Raw genomic sequence first — 5,004 nt, 5'->3', positions numbered from 1 at the left:
GAGAGAGGGAGAGAAAGAGAGAGAGAGAGGGAGAGAGAGAGGGAGAAAGAGAGAGGGAGAGAAAGAGAGAGAGAGAGGGAGAGAGAGAGGGAGAGAGAAAGAAAGAAAGAAAGAAAGAAAAAGAGTGTCACCTGTGGCTCAAAGGAGTAGGGCTCTGGCCCCATATGCCAGAGGTGGTGGGTTCAAACCCAGCCCCAGCCAAAAACTGCAAAAAAAAAAAAAAAAAAAAAAAAGAAAGAAAGAAAGAAAAAAAAGATGAGAAAACAAAAACCCCACTAACCTAAACATCCTAGAATTCATGGTACTTAAGTCAAGCAGAGGTTTGATTTAAGCACAACCCATTATTTCTAATAAAAGACTCTTGATTCCTCTCAGATGAGCGTATTAGTTCCTGAGGAAAGTGCGTGGTTCTCACAAATTAACGGGACCTCTGTGAGCCCACTCTCTATTGCCAGAAAAAGCCACAACAGTTGTTTCCACACAGGCTTGCGCCTATTTCTATATTCTCTGACATCTGCTCTCGAAATTGCAAATATCTGCCTATAGCAACAATCAGAGTTCAAGGGAAATGAACCAAAAGGATATAAGAGAAAACAATGGAGTCTTAGCCTCTGAAGAGATGTAATAGCTCCGAAAGAGCAGGAGGATAATCCAGGAAATGACCCCAGGAAATGATCCTTTCGTTTTAAGGGTGAGGAGACTGAGGCCCAGGGAGGCTCCAGAACTTTCTTGAGAGCACACAGTTGACCAAGGGTTGGACCAGGACTAGACCCCAACTTCTAAATCCTGCTCACTGTGAAGGTGGGAGCTCGTATCTCAGTTCCCAACCCCCGTGTACTTTCCAGTCTCTGGCTGGAGAGGCCTGGAAGGCAGAGTAAGTGACCCCACCAGTGATCTCAGTGGGTTGGCCTCCCAGCAAATCAGTATCAGGTTACTCGCATAGAACTGGAGAGACAAGAAGGGCTTACAGGGAAGGGGATGAGGGTTTGACTCACTTCCTGTGCCTGTGTGGATGGGAAGTGGCATTCAAGGGAAGTACTGCTGCTGGCTGGAGAAAGGCAGAGGAGGCCCCTTCTCTTCTTGGGTGAAACCTGCACTGAAGGGCCTCTAGTCTGGAGCTGCTGGGCAGAGGGCCAAGGGCAATGCTAGGCCAAAGCGAGGCGTGTCTCCCTCACCACGCCGTTTCAGAATCCCTGGGAACTCAAATATGGAATAGCTGTTAAAATACTTTACAAAATAGATAGCACAGGTCGGTTCATGGGATCATAGGCTCTTTCTCAGAACTAGACGGCTCTCTAGACCTGTTTCTATCTGGCATTTCCTGGGAGGCCTCAGGAATGTTCAAGAAGCTTAAGCTCTCTACCAAGCCTTGTATCTTTCTTGTCTCATGTACGCGATCCTTCCTAAGGTTGACAGAAACCTTTGAATTGTAGGCGCAAGAAGGGCTGGCAGGAGCATCTTGGGCATCCTGTTTTCAAACAAACCCGACTCCTCTGTCACCATGTTAAGGAGGAGTTTATTGTATTACAAACCCTAAGTGCAGGCATTAGTCTTGGTGATTTAAATCAAAGTCCCTTCTGCGGTGGGTTAATTTCATTTCCTTAGTCCTCCTCCTCACCTGCATTGGAGAACAGCTGGTTGCCAGCACCCACAGGTGAGTCCTCCAGACATCTACAGTTGAGGAATTTTGCCACAATTCCATGAGAAGAACCCCCTTTTGTTAACGCACTGAGGAATTTCTTACCAAAATAAGCCTTTGGTACTTATCTGTCACTTCTCCTTTCTTTCTTGATGGGGGTAGGGGAAAAACCGCAAGATGACTGTGTTTATTTATGCTGAATAAAACCTCCTATCTTAAATTCAGAGAGAAAGAGGTGTGTACACGGCTAACTCTGGTCCCTTACGTGTCAAACCTGGAAGGAAGAGCAAATCAAGAGAGGGTTGGTTATAGTATTCTGTGAAATTGGGCAATAGAGAGGACATATTTGCATAAACCCTTTGTGAAATCTTGTTGCATTTTTGCTTGAATTACACTATTATAGTTAAATGGTGATTAAAATCAGTTCTCTCTTATTTAAAGAGATGCTGTCAACAGCACTTTGAGCAAATGAACTTGGAGGTTCTGAGGACCTGACACTTGAAAAAAAATGTTAGGGAGGCTAATCCATAGGTCCCAAAATATTTCTTTATGCCACTGTACACCCAGAAGTGGACTCCAAAGTAGCCAGTGCTCATAATGATGTGATTTCTTCTATCTGGAAACTGATGATGAATTGGTAAGTTATGGGGTAGCGCCTGTGGATCAAAGGAGTAAGGCGCTGGCCCCATATGCTGGAGGTGGTGGGTTCAAACCCAGCCCCAGCCAAAAATTGCAAAAAAAAAAAAAGAAGAAAAAGAAAAGAAACAGTAAGTTATGGACAAAGAACTCTATGATCTCTTAAGGGAAATAGAAGTGTCTTCCAGATTGGCTCAGTGACCACATTCTAACTTTTCTCCTACTCATCAGTGCTTTTAGCTGATGGTAGTACACCCTTTTTTTCTAGACCAAATTATGGTAGAGGCCTGGTGTACGTGAGAAATCCTCTGCCTTGTGCCTTTAATTACTTTCATTCTCTCAGTGTCTCCTTTTAGAGAAGGCATCAAAACCCCTCCCCGCCCCCCCCACCCCACGGACAGGAAGAAATCATCTCACTTATACCATTTTTGGGCCCTAAATTGAATTTATGTCTACTAAGGAAAAAGTATCTACAAATGTATTGGTACTGTACTTCTGTACATTGTGTTACAGGAAGGAATGGAATCCATCATTTCTGCACAGAGCTGTTATTTTGTCAAGGAAACACCAGAAAAAGGTGACTTCTTGTCTTTCTCTGTCAAGACAAACAGCTTCATGAAGTCTCTGTCCAGCAGTCTGGACTCTGGCTGGGTGGACTTGGACTTGGGTTATTAGAGATTGTTATCTTTCCATGTGATGCTTCATTAAGCAGCCAAGTCCACAAGTGTCCCCAACCTATGCAACTCTCAAGAAAAAAAAAGACATGACTGGCCAAGGAAAGAACTATAACTTATGGTAGTAACTGTTACACTCTAGATCTTACTGAGCTTTGTTTTGAAAAATTATTATCACAATGGTTCTGTAGAATTTAGGAGTATAACCAGCACCATTTGGCAAGTTTATGACAATAGGGTTCTGGTTTTCTTAACTCCACAGTTACATGTTGGCAGCATTTCAAATCCCTGGCACAGATGTTTAAATGAATTTAAAGAACATTAAAAACAAAACATAACAGCAAGTAGTTTTGAATGTCCAAGTGTAAGACGAAGCGTTATTTTCTTAACATGCAGCTAGCATGGGCTGGAAACCATGAACCTGATAATGTATAAAATGGGAAGCAGGAAAACCATTTACAAAGGGCGTTTTTAAAAATTTTTTATTTTCTACTAAGGGTGCTATCACTTTTCTAGAAGCATCCTCCTACTCATACCTGTCCAATGAGACTCAAATTTCTCTGCCTTTGCTCTGGAGACAGGTTAAGTTTCTAGAGCATCAATGGATAAGCAAGTAGACTTCTCACTGTATGGGGCCACATGGTCACTATAATCCCTGGGTTTCACCCTAACTGTCCAGGTTCTGGTAAGACAGATTTCTAGAAAAATTTTTTTTATATGCACAAGTTAAAGGGAAGGGGGTAAATGGGATATGGGGCATTCCCCAACATCACCGATGGGCAAGATGTTCTTGCACCCAACTTCCTTGGGCCCCTTACCCATAGTGGACAGAATTTCTTCACACACACACATACTGGGACAAGCTGGGAAGGCATTTCTGGAATTGATTTGAGTCTTCTTTACCCCTTCACCACCCCCTATCCATCAACAAAACAGAACAGTCCAACAAAAGCAAACAAATCTTCCCCCACTTATCTGCTAATGCTTGAAATGCTTTTATAAAGAGCATACTTTTATATTTCAAATTAAAGAAAAATCTTATACTGCTGAGTTATGAGACAACATATCAACGATGTTATATCCCTCACAAGCACAGTCCCTGAGGGAGGTGGGGGAGAGCATGGTGTCACAGTGCCTGCTGACAACACAATAGGGGTGGAGGGTGAAGAGGTGACTTGTGCCCTGGCATCTTGCAGGGCGAGTAAGATGCTATTTGTTGGCCCTTCACTCAAGACATTAGACAGCATTGGTAAAGCATGAACATTTATATTTAATTTACATTTTGACAATTTGCACATAAATAACAATGTAAACCAGTCTGTAAACATAAGATAGTCTGTTGTTCTAGCAAAGTAAAAAGCCAATAACTTTGGTCAGTTTTAACTTTGAGTAGAAGACAAAAATAAAACCACTTGTTGATTGTGGGCTCAACATTCACATGTAAGAAGCCAAAACGGGAAAGAGGGTGGTGAGAGAAGCAAGAAGTCTTCATCCAAATTCTCAAACACAGTATGAGAAAACACAAAAGGAGAAAAAGAACCAATGAGTAGTTGGGAATAAGTAGTATCTGGTGTCAGTGTTGATGGGATGATTCGGCTTATCTCTCATTAGGGACTGATCATCAAACACTGATATCTAAAAAGTTGTCAGTCTTGCTAGTTACAGATCAGTAAGGCTGTCAGGTTTTCCCTGGATTATTCAAATTTGTTCTCTTCTGCAGGTGCATATCAATTGACATCAATGAAATGTCAAGTACAGTTATAACACAGATCACTATCAGTATTTAGGAAGGAGAGAGAAGAAGAGAGCAAAGTTGTGGTGGTAAAGGAATAAAGGGATTTTTCTTTCTGTGACTTGGGTATGACCACATAATCATAACGTGGCAGAACAAAACCATAGCTGTCTTAGGTGGTCCTTAATAATAAAAAACAATGCATCTCTTTCTCCCTGGTTGTTATGTGGTCCCCACCTTTGCACCAAGGTTTTAGGGTCTCTTACAATAGGCAAGGAGTGCCCAGGCATACCGAAGTGCCTGTGAAGTCATCAAGTATTAAG

Source organism: Otolemur garnettii, unplaced genomic scaffold (assembly GCF_000181295.1).
Source record: "Otolemur garnettii isolate 467f Iridium unplaced genomic scaffold, OtoGar3 scaffold00002, whole genome shotgun sequence".
Lineage (NCBI taxonomy): Eukaryota > Metazoa > Chordata > Mammalia > Primates > Galagidae > Otolemur > Otolemur garnettii.
The sequence above is the reverse complement of the archived record's forward strand: the minus strand, read 5'-3'. Positions refer to the sequence as shown.